The sequence below is a fragment of the Ranitomeya imitator genome, chromosome 3 (assembly GCF_032444005.1).
Source record: "Ranitomeya imitator isolate aRanImi1 chromosome 3, aRanImi1.pri, whole genome shotgun sequence".
Taxonomy (NCBI): Eukaryota; Metazoa; Chordata; class Amphibia; order Anura; family Dendrobatidae; genus Ranitomeya; species Ranitomeya imitator.
Genome location: NC_091284.1, coordinates 210,670,960 through 210,689,581, shown reverse-complemented (window position 1 = coordinate 210,689,581; position 18,622 = coordinate 210,670,960). Strand labels below are relative to the sequence as shown.

Genomic DNA, 18,622 nt, shown 5'->3' with positions numbered 1-18,622 from the left:
ACACAAGTGAAGGCCGCATTTCACAGCAAAACAAAGGCAAGATTTCAGAAGCAAAGCAGAACCGACTTGTAGTTTTCATAATGAAGTCAATGTAAAACACCCAGCTTTTAACCCATTAGGCTAGCACTGCTGTCAGCCTTCATGATGAGGCATGTATAGTGCCCAAGGCCAAAGCGGGAATCGATCACAGCCGCTAATGGGGTCATGTGTGAATGGATGACACATTAGAATGGCAGCTACCAGGTCTCCATTATAACAGAAGGCTTCATTATAACCCCCCCAAAACTCATTTATTAAAGTAAATATTACAGTCTGTCCATGTTGGATGACAGATTTTAGCAATCAAATCCAGTGACCATCCATAACCTGCAGTGAGTGGGGTTCTTGCATTCTTACGCACATGCTATGAGGCATCCCCGAAATGTGTTTAACCCCTACCTCTTACGGTCTTCAGATTACATACCAAAAACCTGCTGACAGATTCCCTTCAATTCACATTGGCTTCCATCACCACTGTTAGGTCCAGTAACCTCCTGCAGTGGGATCTCGGCCTCCTGCTTGGTACCAAGCCCCCTCATCGCCCCCAAGTTGTACATGTAAGAAACACTTCTGATGATGCACTAAATTATTTACTAATGTACAGCTTACGTAATCTCGCCCTGGTCTATTTTTACTAACGGATAATCCTTTCTCATCACAGAAGGCCTGTTTTCTCTTTTCCCTCAATCTGCATTTCCATAAGACAGACTAATGCCTAGCGCTTACCTACAACAGGCCTCTTACAGCACGTCCTGTCAGCTGCATCCTCTGCTATCGCAACGGGCTATAAAAATAGGGATAATTACTACTTCTTATAAGCGGCCTGTCATTACTGTGGACAGAAGAAACTGAAGAGCAAGCATATCGTCCCCTGTAAGGGTTCTGAGGAGCAATACTACACAGCCCATGAACAACACGCACCTGAAGAGCCCATATAATGTCCTTAATATGATCTTTGTGAGAAAACGCTCTAAAAAGCAAAGCGCCAAGTAGGTGACACGGCATGTACCGACCTAAGGATGTGGATTTGGGATCCTGCAGAGTGAAAGGTGAATTCATAAGGAAGAAGAAAAATACATAAGCGGTGAAGCGAGCTGCGCCTAGGCTCAACATTAATTTCCCTTCTCAGTGGTAGGAAAGAGCTGTATCAACTTCAAAAGAGCAAGACTGTGCCAGGAGCTTTGATGTCAGGGTAGGACAAGGGTTACTCCATGAGGAGAGAAAACAAAGGGCGGTCAGGAAGGCTTTACACTGGCAAAATTGGGAGAAAGCAACATCTTAGAGTGTATAGTGATCAAAACTTGTTATATCATGAAAGTGTCTCCTCTTGTAATGGAAAGCTGGAGAGGTATAATCATATTGGAATGGCCCCTTCAGTGAGCGGAGACATAACAGTGCAGGAAAGCAGTCGGCAGCATCGCCAGAGAATAGAATGCTTCTGACATCTCTATACAAGATGCATACATTACAGATCTTTGTACTGGGACGTTTTACGTGGAAAAGGCTTTATCCTGCTTGAAAGTTGTATGGCCGCATATTAGAAACTAGCATATTGTAAGTTCAGGTCTAAATAGACTATGGGCATTCTGACAAGGTTTTACGAAGTACACCAGCCTCATCAGGTCTAAGATATTCACGAAGGAACTGTCACTTGCTCACAGAAATGGCATTAAATACGTTGCAAAAATCCCTGCGCTCACCTCATTTTTTCATTATTATCCATTTAGCGCTATGGTGCCCTGTTGCAGAGATCTGCATATACTGCTTTTGGAGCTCATTATGTGAAATCTCTACTTGTAGCGCAAACTAGGCATTTCTGCAGAGTCTTCTCTGATGGTGTATGCCTCCATCTGTCTGTCCCAGCTCAGCAGTGTATCAGCATGCTAGATTAGGAGGGAGGTGTGAAAGCACATGGCCTCAGAAAATTGAATGTCCAGCTGCACTGCAAGCAGAGATTTCACATACTGCACTCCAAAAAAAAAAAAAAAAATGTGACTAACTCTGCAATGGAAAAAAAGAATGGCAGAATCAGGAGCGCTCATTGATTTTTACAAGTTATTTAAGCCATTTAACAAATTAGAAATCCTCCTTAAAATTTATATAGTTTATAAATGTGAAATCTAGTGACAGAGCCACTTTCATGGTGGAAGGGTGAAGTCAACAGTTCTTTCAGTGGCATCTTAGAAATGCCACAAAACAAATTATGGTAATTTAAAGGCAACCTTTCACTTAAGGTACCGTCACATTAAGCGACACTGCAGCGATAGACAACGACGCCGATCGCTGCAGCGTCGCTGTTTAGTCTTTGTGTGGTCGCTGGAGAGCTGTCACGCAGACAGCTCTCCAGCGACCAACGATGCCGAAGTCCCCGGGTAGCCAGGGTAAACATCGGGTTACTAAGCGCAGGGCCGCGCTTAGTAACCCGATGTTTACCCTGGTTACCATTGTAAATGTAAAAAAAAACAAAAAAAAAAAAACTACATACTTATTCCGGTGTCTGTTGCGTCCCCCGGCGTCAGCTTCCCTGCACTGTGTAAGCGCCGGCCATAAAGCAGAGCGGTGACGTCACCGCTGTGCTCTGCTTTACGGCCGGCGCTCACAGTGCAGGGAAGCTGACGCCGGGGGACGCGACAGACACCGGAATGTAAGTATGTAGTGTTTTTTTTTTTTTACATTTACAATGGCAACAGGGTAAATATTGGGTTACTAAGCGCGGCCCTGCGCTTAGTAACCCGATGTTTACCCTGGTTACAAGTGAAGACATCGCTGGATCGGCGTCACACGCCGATTCAGCGATGTCAGCGGGTGATCCAGCAACTAAATAAAGTTCTGGCCTTGTAGCTCCAACCAGCGATGTCACAGCAGGATCCTGATCGCTGCTGCGTGTCAAACACAACGCTATCGCTATCCAGGACGCTGCTACATCACGGATCGCTATCATTATTGTTCTAAAGTTGCTCAGTGTGAAGGTCCCTTTTACTCAAATTCCACATTGAGTAACAATAGGACTCCATGGTTTGCACCCAGTAGATTCAGTAATGATACAACCTCCTTATTGGCTACGTGTCATGGGGGGGGGGGGGGGGGTGAAGAGGTGAAAAAACACCAACTTGGTTGGTATATATTTTTTTTTTAGCAAGAAACCAATGAGAGAACTAAAGTACAAATCATCCAACACCTGAGAAGGATGTGAAAAATGCCAGACTGCAAGATCGCATGAGGAAAGAATACAGAGGCAGTCATTTCTCCGACCACAGCACGACTATTTGGCTAGCAAATGACTGTACAGATAAATAACAGACATCCTGAACAAACACTCATCAGTTTTCATAAGGTCTGCACTCGTTCAGTCACGCACAACAAAAGTGTCCAAGGCTCAGCCGGTCTCCATACACAGAAGAGGGAGCATCTGAGGGCGGTCAAGGGAACCTGTCAGTCCGATTTACCCGACTAAGCTGGGGGCATGCTGCTGTACTGCGCGTTAGTACACCGCTAAAGAAGCAGTCTCCGCTGCAACGCTCGCCGCTGGTCTGTAGACAGCCATGTGGTGCTCCATCACACATAGGGCGAGTATTTAACCTGGGAATATTTCGCTACATTAGAGATATTTATCTAACTGGCATTATATAGGAATCCCATTGAGAAAAGCCATGGAGATATTCAGACCAGCCATGTAATAAAGGAACCTACTGTTCCTCTGCGCATACAAATACTGACCCCCCCCCCCTACAATTTAGATTACTGGAAGCCAACCTATTCAGCCATCTCACCTGACTTGCCTCTTCACAAGTGCTCACTTGGCTGAGAACTTGTTTTCTCTATGAGAAAGACGCTGTCTCGACTCTGGTGGTGGCTTATCTCAGAGAGAACAAAAGGATTGACAGTCCAAAAACCCAGACATCCCACATCCCAAGCCTTAAACCCTAACCTCTGGAGGACAATAGACATTTATTCTGGGCAGAGCCCAGCAAAGTCAGCACGCTCATCCAATGTGTATGGAGGTGGGCCCAAGACTGCCAACATCTGGTTTTATAGCCTACATTGGAGATCTCCTGAAAGTTGTAAGATGCCACGCAATAGGCTTACAGTGGGAGACATTGTCCATAGGCTCCCATCAACTGTCCGCATTTGAAAGGAAACTATAGTAGACCGTTTCCTACATCTTGGCCCACGTCAAGGACTGACACTTCCAAACGTAGACCAGTAATGGTGCAGCACATTGCTTACTGGGAATGGCAGGTTGTTTCCCTGCCATTGAAATAAACATCTGCTTGATTTTTTGGAGTGGTCACTGAGCAATTCAAAGTATAAAGAAAAACACTAATTTTATTTTGGGAAATCCACTTGTCTGTTTGAGGGGCTTGAGATTTTTTTTTTGTTTCTTTACTGAAGACAATTTTAAAGAACACTAGGTGGGAAACAATACAGTAAATGCATGTTACTTATGTATTAGAAGTCACTCCAAAGACACCAGGTGGACATTGCTTAAACCATCCTCGCTTTGGAAAATCCCATTAATCCACAAGATTTGCCAACATCACTTTCACATAAGTTAACACAGAAGAGATTTCGTTTCTTGACTTCTCCCCAACCTACCTACACAAGTGAAGTACAATAAAAAATAAATAAAAACCACCACTTCTAGAACCAGCCCAACAAGGTGAAGCTCAGGGCGACCTCCGCCTTTCTACCATGTCTTTACTGGCTCTAGGATTACATAACATGAGTGCAGGGCAGTAACCCGAGAACAGTGCGCAGGGTTTATGCTAAGGGGCTACTGATCAAAGCCAAAAAAAAAAATAAGTCATTAAAACAGATTTCTGCCTCCATCCCACAAATCACATCTGGATGTTCTCATAATACAAGATGAATGGTTCCGGGAAAGAGCGGTTGAGAAGCAGTGTGTAGACACTGGAGGAACATTATCTGTCACAACAGGTCCAGACTGGGAGGTGGGCTCGGATCAGCGATATCTGCACAGAACAAGTGCCTGACAGCACAGCCCCCAGATTAGGCCACAAACACAGGAGTAATGTGATCAGCCTTAGATTGCATTCTGCTATTTTCAGGCCGGTAGGAAACAAGGGGGAGGTTTATGACAAACAAAAAGGACCAGTGTACAGAAAAAGCTTGCATATGTAATAATAGATTAGTCCTGATGTACCTCCCCCACCCAGATTCCGGAGAAACGCCAAACTAGGAAATACTTGTGCTTCTTGCAAAGCAGACATATCGAAAACATTGTCAAACCAGTGTCGCCCTTGCTGCACAACCCTGTGGACTCTGCCTTATGCAAGAGAACACGCTGTTCTGCTACATGTACCCACAACAACTGGCACAAAGCGATAACACATAGGGCACTAGAGAAAGTAGGAAGAAACAGCAGACACTGGGGAAACAAAAGGCCTAGCAAGGAGAAGGGACTAGAGAAGTAGCAGGAAAGGAAACCACCTAGTAATTGGCACCTCTAGAGAATTGCTGCGCAGAACCCCGGTCCAGTGGCCACATCAATGGCTGCCAAACAGGTGCCCTGCAGTACCCCCCTTTTTTTGGAATCCCCACCACCTTAGTAGTAGACTCATGGTAAAGTCAGAAGAGAGAAGCCAGGGTATAGTGGCAGGCAGGATGCAGTGCACAGGATGCTGAACCAGGGTCTGGTAAATAGATCTGCTCATATTTACTGGATTGGGCGACACATTAATGTGTGTGAGACTCCGCAACATATGACGGAGGGGAAAAGGCTGCTGCCAGACAACTGATGGCGGCTTCCCACCTATTAAAGTCCTAGCACATGACCAAAACGAATGTTAATGCATATTGGGGATTCCAGAGAGAACAGCCGACAGCCATCATGCATGTACGGACAGCTTTTTACTTAGCATGGCCTAAATGAGTTGTGTAAACTTCACACAATCTATGACAAGCCTAGGCCAGGCCACCAATATCATTCAGCACAAGGCTCCTGCTGCAGATCAGCTGATTTAAGAGGGATCCCATACTGCTTACTAGGGACAGCTTGGTACTTTTAGTAGTGGATAGATAATATACACTAAAGGCCCCATACACCTACAGACGACAGCAATCGTGCATGTCCAACTCTGGATTGCTGATTGCATTATTCTCGCGGAAACAAGTTGCCAGCCAATGGCTTTCTCAGATAGTCCCAAACACAGGAGATCTCACACAGCCAAGGGCTCCAGGAGAGTAGAGTAGTGGAGACAGCCATAGGCCAAAGAATCATGTGGTCGGCAGCCATCTAACTAACTTAGATGACTACTGGACATGTGAATGTGGCCTTTGTACGGATCCAGCAGCAATCCATTGATAAAGGTGTGCAGACAGAACTTAGTTTTTAAAAATCTGATTTCAGCTGATCTGTTCTTTTGATATTGAAGTCTATGGAAAACAGATCCGTTAAATAGCCAACTGTTTCATTTAAGATTCCGTTCTTGCTTATTACTGGTTCAGTTTCAAATGGAAGAAAACCGATGGCCAATTAATGGATTCATTTTCCATATACTTGGTTTTTAAAAATATGATTTCATGCTGATTTTTTTCACTGCTGTAAAAAAAAAAAAATTAAAAAAAAAAAAAAAGTGAAGAGTTTGTTCTGCACTTTTTTACCAACAGATTGCTACTGGATCCACTGTCCTGGATGCTTACTGGATGTGTGAACATAGACTGGAGTGTAGTCAGTGACGTCATTACCCAGCACACCAATCCTTAAGGTACTGTCACACTAGACGATATCGCTAGCGATCCGTGACGTTGCAGCGTCCTCGCTAGCGATATCGTCCAGTGTGACAGGCAGCAGCGATCAGGCCCCTGCTGGGAGATCGCTGGTCGGGGAAGAAAGTCCAGAACTTTATTTCGTCGCTGGACTCCCCGCAGACATCGCTGAATCGGCGTGTGTGACACCGATTCAGCGATGTCTTCACTGGTAACCAGGGTAAACATCGGGTAACTAAGCGCAGGGCCGCGCTTAGTAACCCGATGTTTACCCTGGTTACCAGCGTAAAAAAACAAACAGTACATACTTACATTCAGCTGTCTGTCCCTTGCCGTCTGGTTCCTGCACTGACTGCTGGCCGTAAAGTGAAAGCAGAGCACAGCCACAGCGGTGAGTCACCGCTGTGTGACTCACCGCTGTGGCTGTGCTCTGCTTTCACTTTACGGCCAGCAGTCAGTGCAGGAACCAGACGGCAAGGGACAGACAGCTGAATGTAAGGGTACCGTCACACTAACATTTCGATCGCTACGACGGTACGATTCGTGACGTTCCAGCGATATCGTTACGATATCGCTGTGTCTGACACGCAGCAGCGATCAGGGATCCTGCTGAGAATCGTACGTCGTAGCAGATCGTTTAGAACTTTCTTTCATCGCTGGATCTCCCGCTGTCATCGCTAGATCGGTGTGTGTGACACCGATCTAGCGATGCGATCCAGCGATGCGTTAGCTTGTAACCAGGGTAAATATCGGGTAACTAAGCGCAGGACCGCGCTTAGTTACCCGATGTTTACCCTGGTTACAAGCGTTAAACTAAAAAAAAAAACAAACAGCACATACTTACATTCTGGTGTCCGTCAGGTCCCTTGCCGTCTCTGCTTCCAGCACTGTGACTGCCGGCCGTAAAGTGAAAGCAGAGCACAGCGGCTGTGCTTTCACTTTACGGCCGGCAGTCACAGTGCGGGAAGCAGAGACTGCAAGGGACGTGACGGACACCAGATGTAAGTATGTGCTGTTTGTTTTTTTTTAGTTTTACACTTGTAACCAGGGTAAACATCGGGTAACTAAGCGCGGTCCTGCGCTTAGTTACCCGATGTTTACCCTGGTTACCCAGGGACCTCGGCATCGTTGGTCGCTGGAGAGCTGTCTGTGTGACAGCTCCCCAGCGACCACACTACGATTTACCTACGATCACGGCCAGGTCATATCGCTGGTCGTGATCGTAGGTAAATCGTATAGTGTGACGGTACCCTAAGTATGTACTGTTTGTTTTTTTACGCTGGTAACCAGGGTAAACATCGGGTTACTAAGCGCGGCCCTGCGCTTAGTTACCCGATGTTTACCCTGGTTACCAGTGAAGACATCGCTGAATCGGTGTCACACACGCCGATTCAGCGATGTCTACGGGGAGTCCAGTGACGAAATAAAGTTCTGGACTTTCTTCCCCGACCAGCGATCTCCCAGCAGGGGCCTGATCGCTGCTGCCTGTCACACTGGACGATATCGCTAGCGAGGACGCTGCAACGTCACGGATCGCTAGCGATATCGTCTAGTGTGACAGTACCTTTAGTGACGTTTGTCATTTTCGCCTGCATTGTTCCTTTAAAAATTTGGATGCTGGCAGGGTGTCCAAAAGCTGCTATAATGACAGCACAATAGGATCGGGGAGAAGGATTGAAGCCGAAATATAAGAGGAAAGCCAGAAGAGCTAGTGCAAATGTAATCATGGAAATGCAGCCTTCAAAATATGTGCATATCAAGCGGCTTTACAAGAGCCAATTTACACCTCCAATGCCCAAACACTCCACAATGAGGAATACACATGAAACTCACAGAGACCCCTCCACAGCCATAAAAGCCCCCCTACCCAAACACAGCCTCAAGATTATGCACTGTTATAGTAATTAACATGCCACCTATAGCTGGGAACCCCCTTCCACCTTATTTCAGCTTACCCAAGACACTTCATATCAGAGGTCTCTGGAATAAAGATACGAGCAGGTTTGGGCCATTATAAAGGCAATAACTACCATACATCAACTGTAGATTAAACTGTGGACCCATAAAATATATCTAATAAAATTAACAGATTAATAGACCTGGCCTGAATTAGTAGCTTGCTTTTGCCGATTTTTGGAAATCTTGTGACAATACACGGGGTAGGGGTTTTTGGCTACATGTGAACACAGCCTTAGGTAGGCAAAAAAAAAAAAAAAAAAAAACATTAGGAGAAAAGAACACCCCGGCCCAGCCCATGGTAGCCATCAGTCACAAACCTATAAAGACAGAAAGCCAGCAGGGCTACAGTTTCACAATTACTTCTTCCATGAAAAGGTTTCAGTAAAACAATTGGGAGGCGGCGGGGGCTTAGAGCTCTTGGGAGTTGGATGTTCTCAAAGCCACTTAAATCCAGGAGCCAAGAATGTCGTGCTATGATGAAAAGTCGACTTCCTAGAAGCAAGCTGCATTCTTAAACGCCACCCTTTTATACAAGAAGTGACCTGACCCATAGACTCCATGACTAATCTGTAGCTTCAGCTTTTGTGGAGATTATGATTCCACAGTATGTCACTGGCAGTATATTGAATGGCAATGCATTTTTTAGATAGTCACTACAGTAGGTGGACTATAACTGTATATTTGATTGAGACAAGATAATCTACCACAAAAGCAATCTACTGTACAGTATAATAGGCCAAAATGAGTCCAGGAGCTGGGACACGAGATCCAGACATGGAGAAGACACCCATGCACTTCAGGTCACGTCACTGGTAATGAAGTCTTCAAAACAATGTACAGACATTCTGCAATACCCAACCTAGACATTCAGGGAATATATACCAAAGGGCATCTTAAAGAGAAGCCATTCCTCCCCTACCTCTGTTGGACAGCTGCATGAAGTCCTTGGCAGGATGAATCTTCTGAGCCATGTACCTTCTGCTCTGGCTTGCACCATGTACACTGCTTATTTAGATCTTTGGCTCCTTTTCTATTTAACTGTTGGTATGCTAATGAAGTATATCCATAAGAATATGGGAGGAGTATGTAGATGCTGTATGGAGCCGCTGCCTACCAATCACCACCTCACTGGCCACAGTGGTACAGCAGCCATGATTGGATCAATAACCCAAAACAACCTGCCACCATCCCCCATTCGGGTTGCTGGACATACACATTAGATCAGCGATGGCCATCGCTTAGAGCAGATAATGCATGAGAGTGCGGCTTCAAACCATTTTTTGGCTCCTCTTTACCTGTTCCAAAGTTATCTGGAATCAATAAGTTCCTCTAATGACACAAATGCTCATTAAATGGCATCGATGAGCGACCACCTTAATAAAGCTCATGGTAACCATGTTGTGCTCTACGGCCTTAACATGCTGAAGCCAGAAATTCAAGGAGAAAATGGCAAACCACCACTGAGTTCTGAATGTAGTCATTCAGGACGGTGGACAGAATTCACACGAGACCAGAAAACTGCAAACTTATGGCAAGGAGTAGCTAAACGACCTTCTGAATCAAAGGTGGCATGTAAAATGGCGGCTTGGTGATGAAAGACGCACAGCACATGGCACCTACTTTATACCGAAAAAAGTCCCAGTTAGTAGATACCATAAGGGCCACCCCAGATTCCAAGCATCAATACCCATCCTCCTCCGCCACCGCTTTAGGTTGCCAAGGAAATTACTTTTCTTGACAGGGCTTGAATGTCTATTTAAAAGAAAAACAATGGAATTTAAAAATGTGTTTTCCGTGACTACAGTGGAGCAGATAAAATGCCATTCACCCCGTCCTGCTGTCAATCATTCCTGCAGATGACTGATAACGCAGCATTTACAGATTACAAAGATCTTTGAAAACAAGACCTGTTTCCTCCAGCATGGAGGAGCTGTAAAATGAGAAGGGGCGACCTCTGGGCCAACACAAGATTCTCTAAACTACAGGAGATTAACAGGACACAGGATCTGCGGGTGGAAGAACCGGTGTCTTACATTCCCACCTGCATGTTCTGGTCACAAGCTCAAGGTGGACACTGCTCATCCGTGAAGACCAGTGTGCAGCCAGATCCTGAGGGCTACACAGTGCCCAGGTCTCCAGGATTCTGCAGAGGCCATCTAGGCACAGGTCTCCATTCTGGAGTGTGGAAAGTAAGGTTCTCAACATTCAGAACCCTAAGGGCTCGCCTAGAATCTCTTGGCAAGACAGAATCGAGAATCTCAAGAAGTCCCCCCAAAAAAAGATTAGTCAGTGTACAACCAACCTACACCTGTAACCCAGCTTATTACCATGCATGCACCAGAAGTCACACCCTGATCACCACCCAGGGGGCACAATGACCTCTGACTAATGGGTTATTTGCCACCTGATCAGCTTAAGAAGCAGAATAGTCAGAGCTGGAGGCGAAACCAGCACAATATACATTACACACCTAGAAACAAGAGCACAGGAAGCCTCTATCTATGCAATCACCTCCATCCACATGCGAGACATACCACAGGAGCAGAAGTATGAAATGCCAGCAACACTCACCGGCTGGCACCGGAGCTGCTCATTACCAGTGACCTAAGGAGGGCAAGCGAATAGTACCAGACACTGGTAAGGCGTTTCCAGAAACTGGAAGCATCCAGTACAGGACAGTCATCCTGCATGACCCTTCTAGATGTTAGCCAAGTGGCAATAGACCCTCCTACTAAGTGTTCACCCACATCTGGTCCACTAGACTTACTAGCCATGCGCCAAGAACTGATGTAGAAACCATGAAGGATCACGGACCACCATTGAAATGGCATCCTGAATGGCACATCTGCCATGACGCACTGGTGGCAACCAGATTTGACATTCAACCACTAAGATGACAAGTTATAGTTTTAATTCCATGTAAAGGCACTCTAGCACAGTTTTAGGGAAATCTCTTGCAAAAATTGTAAAAACTGCCCGCCACCCATAATAAGGTGCCTGAGATAAGCCGCCATTCATTACACAAGCCGTAATGACATACTGGCACTGAGGATCCTAGAAACCCATCAAGTATCAGCTGATGCCAGGCAGAAGTGAACACTGCCTCATGATCAGTGGTGCCATCTGCTGACAGGGCAGATACAGAATCCGCACACAGGAAGGACGCTGCCCCATGATCAGTGGTGCCATCTGCTGCCAGGGCAGACCCAGAATCCGCACGCAGGAGGGACGCTGCCCCATGATCAGTGGTGCCACCTGCTGCCAGGGCAGACCTAGAATCCGCACACGAGGGATGCTGCCCCATGATCAGTGGTGCCATCTGCTGCCAGGGCAGACCTAGAATCCGCACACGAGGGACGCTGCCCCATGATCAGTGGTGCCATCTGCTGCCAGGGCAGACCCAGAATCCGCACACACGAGGGACGCTGCCCCATGATCAGTGGTGCCATCTGCTGCCAGGGCAGACCCAGAATCCGCACACACGAGGGACGCTGCCCCATGATCAGTGGTGCCATCTGCTGCCAGGGCAGACCCAGAATCCGCACACACGAGGGACGCTGCCCCATGATCAGTGGTGCCATCTGCTGCCAGGGCAGACCCAGAATCCGCACACACGAGGGACGCTGCCCCATGATCAGTCGTGCCATCTGCTGCCAGGGCAGACCCAGAATCCGCACACACGAGGGACGCTGCCCCATGATCAGTGGTGCCACCTGCTGCCAGGGCAGACCCAGAATCCGCACACACGAGGGACGCTGCCCCATGATCAGTGGTGCCACCTGCTGCCAGGGCAGACCCAGAATCCGCACACACGAGGGACGCTGCCCCATGATCAGTGGTGCCATCTGCTGCCAGGGCAGACCCAGAATCCGCACACAGGAGGGACGCTGCCCCATGACCAGTGGTGCCACCTGCTGCCAGGGCAGACCCAGAATCCGCACACAACACTGACATTGACCATCTTTAATAACAGAAGGCACACACTTTGGCACCTGGAGGGCAGGATCCCGGGAGAATCACCGATCACTCACCGCTGGTGTGGTGGGAGTCTCAGCCGCTGGTGAGAGGAGCTGCCGGGGAAGGTCCGGACCCCCGCCGCGGGCTCATCATCAGACCCCGGGCAGGATACCTGGGGTGCAGCCGGCCGGCACACTCCGAGATGGGGACAGGATGAGCCGCGTCCTCCGCTGTGACGGCTCAGGCCTGCGCTCCCTGCCCGACTCTCGTCACTCTTCTCCTGGGTTCCTTTCCTATCACCTCCCCTCTCCCCCGGTCTCCGTTTCTGGGCCAGGAAAGCTGCCGGACTCTCACACAACGCTCTGCAGGCAGTGCGCCGGCCCCGAGTGACGGTTCCCGGGGGATGAGGGTCGGTTGTGGAAGACAAGAAAGAACCGAGACGCCGGGAAGCTCCCACGGTCAACGACACAGCCAGACCTGACAAATGGAAGCCGGAGACAGCGGCGCAGGCGTTACCAATCGATGGAGAGGAGGCAGCTCCCTGTGCGAATGGAACTTTCCCACTGACGTCACGGACCAGCAGACTCGGAGAGACGCTGGTGGCTGCGAGTGTCTGCCGCGCATGCGCGCTGAGGCTGAACTTTCTGGAGAGAGCCGAGGCCCCCAGCACTGGAGGATGTGGGAGTGTGGCTGCTGCTGCTGCACCTCTTTATGGCCAGGCTGCTATTCACAAACCAGTAATGCAGGTTGCTGTAGAACAGTGATACTGCAACTCCCATCATGCTTTGAAAGCCATTGGGAGTCTGTTCCAAAACCACTGCTGCAAAGCTCAGCCTACAGCAGCCACTCAGACAAGTCCCTGCCAGATTCCTGGGGATCCTGTCTGTGACCCCTGGGAATCACGGTCATCTTCCCCTGGCCGTGAGACAAGCGCAGATTTGTGACGAAAAAAGTATGGTAGTTTATTAAAGTACATCAGGTGACAACAGGTGAACATATCAATTACAAGAAAGAAAAAGGCGTTAACAGGGCCGCGCACCCAGACATGAAAGACCGTAGTCAAAAGGGAGCAAAAGGCTATATATGAAATACCAGCTAGACTCAATTCAGAGGAACCAAAAAATACTAGGATAGGATAAGCGGATTCCTGTATAATGTTAAAATATAACTTTTATTTCTAATTTAAAAAAAGTGAAACATAGTGCTAACAAGAACGTATGCACCTTACACAACAAGAAGATGCATATAAAAACGCATAAGCGTATCACCGCCAAGAGATAATATCTAGTCCAATAGTAGGCAGCTAGTATCGCATACAGACCAGAGTAATACCCAAAGCAAACAAGAGTCTATAAATCCGTAACCATAGATGTATCAGAACTAGATCTGGGCAGACATGATTAGGTAGGGTAGCGTACCGATGTATCTATATTAAGCAACAGCAATATAGTCTAAGTCTTGGGGTCTTTTACCCCTAGGTACCCACTTTTACAGTATGTAAATATTCCTACCAATGAACGGGCAGTGTAATCCTACTTTGCAATTAATGCTCATATGCAGGCAATTACAATGTGGCAATGTAAATTCCCTTAGTGTACAGACAATTCATGCCTTGTACTGTTTGTCACATGCATATATAATCAAATGTTCTACTCATCTGTCTTCTGCCGGTCATCATCTGGACCTGATGCAGTTCTGAGTTAGAGTGGACCGTCAGAGCGGCTTACTGATTTCAACCGCGTCATTCCCTCTGGGTCCACCTTGCTGAAAAGTGCCTCCCAACGCGTTTCATATGTATAATAAACATCAGGGGATTGTGTCACCTTCACGCATATTGGATGAGCATATCGCTAAGGCGGTCCGTCTTCCGCCTTTTTTTTTTTATATGTTACTCACTGACGTTCGCAACCTCGTGCTTCCGGACGCCGAGAGCCTCACTTCTGGTGTACTCATTAGTGCACCCTGAATTCATGGATCGCACCTTCGTTCCGGATACTTAGACGTCGGCGCGGCATGCCGTAACGTCATATCCGGTGGGCGGGAATTACCCTTGTGTGCCGCCCATTCAATAGTGCGTCCCAGCGCTTTGCGCTCTATAGTACAGGGAAGGGGACAACTGTCACTCAAACCTATCCTGTACTACTATGGATAGGGGGAGCATATCTTTATCTCCTAAGTCCTTAAAATGGCATATGCAGATGAAACTACCACATTAATATCCCAATACCCCCATGGTCCGAGGGTCAAGAAAGGCTTCAGAAAAAGGCTAAATATCACCCAAAAAGGTTACACGCACATCTCAATAGTGGCCCTACACAGAAAAAAAGAGAAGCAATAATAAGAATTTGAAAAAATGATAAGTATATTTGTATGCGACACAGCGGACCTTCAATAATATAAATTACAGGAAAGGGTGCAGCTATTGGAATCCCTAAAGAGCCCTCTATATTCGTCCCTACCTACCGCGGAGGTAGGCACCCTGTTCCTGCGCAGTGGCGCCCCCACTCAACGGCGGCTGTCCCTATTACTGGGATACCCTATTGCTCCCTGTCTCTACAGGAAGGAAGAAAAGCTAAGGTGGTCGTTGAGACCATGCGGTGTTTGGAGGCGAAAAATCCACTTGCTTTCTCTGTAGAATTTTCTTGTCCCAATCGCCGCCTCTCTGGGACTGATACTCTCTCAATGCCCATAAAGTTAACCATCTTTAAGTCGCCTTGGTGGACCCTATTGATATGATCAGCGACTGGGGTGTCTCTTGTTAATAGTATCACAGTGATGCTCTCCAACTCTTCTCCTGAGCTCCCTACCCCAGCTCCACAGATCACATTCAGGAAAGGCCGCTCAATAAAAGACAGGGTAGTCCAGTCACTTTGCCCTTCCCCAAACACAACCTTCCTGGTTAGGAAATCAGACTAGGGGATGTTATAGGTGTGGAAACTGTAAATACTGCCAGTCCATACAGCAAAGTAGAGTTTTTTCGAGCAATGTAACGGGAAAGACCTTCCATATTAACCACTTTATAAATTGCAAGACTAAGGGGGTGATCTACAAAATGACATGTGACTGTGGGCTCGAATATATTGGAAAAACGAGTAGGGAGCTCAGGAGAGGAGTTGGAGAGCATCACTGTGATACTATTAACAAAAGAGACACCCCAGTCACTAATCACATCAATAGGGTCCACCAAGGCGACTTAAAGATGGTTAACTTTATGGGCATTGAGAGAGTATCAGTCCCAGAGAGGCGGCAATTGGGACAAGAAAATTCTACAGAGAGAAAGTGGATTTTTCGCCTCCACACAACAACACCGCATGGTCTCAACGACCGCCTTAGCTTTTCTTCCTTCCTGTAGAGACAGGGAGCAATAGGGTATCCCAGTAATAGGGACAGCCGCCATTGAGTGGGGGCGCCACTGCGCAGGAATAGGGTGCCTACCTCCGCGGTAGGCAGGGACGAATATAGAGGGCTCTTTAGGGATTCCAATAGCTGCACCCTTTCCTGTAATTTCTATTATTGAAGGTCCGCTGTGTCGCATACATATATACTTATCATTTTTTCAATTTCTTATTATTGCTTCTCTTTTTCTGTGTAGGGCCACTATTGAGATGTGCGTGTAACCTTTTTGGGTGATATTTAGCCTTTTTTCTGAAGCCTTTCTTGACCCTCGGACCATGGGGGTATTGGGATATTAATGTGGTAGTTTCATCTGCATATGCCATTTTAAGGACTTAGGAGATAAAGATATGCTCCCCCTATCCATAGTAGTACAGGATAGGTTTGAGTGACAGTTGTCCCCTTCCCTGTACTATAGAGAGCGCAATGCGCTGGGACGCACTATTGAATGGGCGGCACACAAGGGTAATTCCCGCCCACCGGATATGACGTTACGGCATGCCGACGTCCAAGTATCCGGAACGAAGGTGCGATCCATGAATTCAGGGTGCACTAATATGAGTACACCGAAAGTGAGGCTCTCGGCGTCCGGAAGCACGAGGTAGCGAACGCCGGTGAGTAACATAAAAAAAAAGGCGGAAGACGGACCGCCTTAGCGATATGCTCATCCAATATGCGTGAAGGTGACACAATCCCCTGATGATTATTATACATATGAAACGCGTTGGGAGGCACTTTTCAGTAAGGTGGACCCAGAGGGAATGATGCGGTTGAAATCAGTAAGCCGCTCTGACGGTCCACTCTAACTCAGAACTGCATCAGGTCCAGATGATGACCGGCAGAAGACAGAGGAGTAGAACATTTGATTATATATGCATGTGACAAACAGTACAAGGCATGAATTGTCTGTACACTAAGGGAATTTACATTGCCACATTGTAATTGCCTGCATATGAGCATTAATTGCAAAGTAGGATTACACTGCCCGTTCATTGGTAGGAATATTTACATACTGTAAAAGTGGGTGCCTAGGGGTAAAAGACCCCAAGACTTGTATCTATATTAAGCAACAGCAATATAGTCTATCGGTACGCTACCCTACCTAATCATGTCTGCCCAGATCTAGTTCTGATACATCTAGGGTTACGGATTTATAGACTCTTGTTTGCTTTGGGTATTACTCTGGTCTGTATGCGATACTAGCTGCCTACTATTGGACTAGATATTATCTCTTGGCGGTGATACGCTTATGCGTTTTTATATGCATCTTCTTGTTGTACGTATGCACCTTACACTTGTTGTTAGCACTATATGTTTCACTTTTTTTTAAATTAGAAAGAAATAAAAGTTATATTTTAACATTATACAGGAATCCGCTTATCCTATATATTAAATAGTCTAAATGCCGAGAACTATGTGCTCAAGTGTATAATGGATCCGTCATGTGTATGAAATGTATACAAGAGGACAGATCATACAGGTCTTAGTAAAGTGCTAGTGCAAAACCACTCCAGTAGATCTATACAGTCATAGTACTAAAGAATAGTATATGGTATAGTGCAGAAACATGTTAGCCAAGTATTCAAAAAAGAAAAAAACCCTGACGAAGGCAGAGTGTGGAAACGCGCGTCGGGGTGGACGCCATCCAGGAGACTGAGCCCTGTATATCTGAGTACTCCCATTACCATTTGAGCATCTTTACACCATGATTAAATACCTCCTTTTCCGAATACTTGGCTAATATGTTTTTTTACTATTCTTTAGTACTATGATTGTATATACTAATATTTTGGATCTATAGAGATCTACTGGAGTGGTTTTGCACTAGCACTTTATATATACACCTGTACCATCTCTGTTTAACCTCTTACATATATTTCATACACATGATAGATCCATTATACACTTTATACACTTGAGTGCATAGTTCAGCATTTTTACTTATTTAATACTTAGCCTTTTACTCCCTCTTGACGATGGTCTTTTTCATGTCAGAGTGTGTGGCCTTGTAACATTTTTTTTTTTCATCTTCTTCTTGTGCATTGATTTGTTTTGCAGTTGTCACCTGGTGTAATTTAATAAACGACTTCACATTCTGTACGGGCTTCATGGTCGGCTTCTCTCCCTCTTTTTCCAGTTTGCCTTCTGTAGACCTACTGGCTGCAGAATGAGTTAACTGAGAATCTATCAGTGACACCACAATGAGGGCCTGATGAGGAGTTTGTCGCCATTTTCTTAACTCCTCTCAGATTATTTTCTACTACAGATCATAAAGTGTGCAGGGAAACAAAGCTAGTCATCATTTTTAATGACTCCTAGTTGCAAAAATGGTTTTGTTTTTTTTCCCTCACATTCATTCGAGAATAAAAAAATGGTGTTGTCCGTCTCAGGGATAATTTTTAGACAGAACTTCATGCTCAGTAGGTTACAGGTTTCAATGCGACCCCACTGTCAAACAGATGCAGTGTCACAATGGTACAAGGAGTCACCATGCCTCCCCAGCCTAATGCCAAATCTCAGTTATGTTCTCATTTCAAATGCACAT

At 46.4% G+C, this 18,622-nt stretch overlaps 1 protein-coding gene across 3 annotated transcripts in view; it reads right to left on the bottom strand.

Moving 5' to 3' along the window:
- HIPK1 (homeodomain interacting protein kinase 1) overlaps window positions 1-13,237 on the bottom strand; it is a 56,180-nt gene extending 42,943 nt beyond the window's left edge. For 2 of the 3 annotated variants that reach the window (XM_069761772.1, XM_069761774.1), the window contains exon 1: window positions 12,759-13,151. The gene's annotated coding sequence lies outside the window, so the exon portion shown is untranslated. Of the gene's footprint in view, window positions 1-12,758; window positions 13,152-13,200 lie in introns of those variants that run through there. The other variant, XM_069761773.1, reaches the window with a different exon arrangement.
- Between the last annotated feature and the right edge of the window lie 5,385 nt (window positions 13,238-18,622).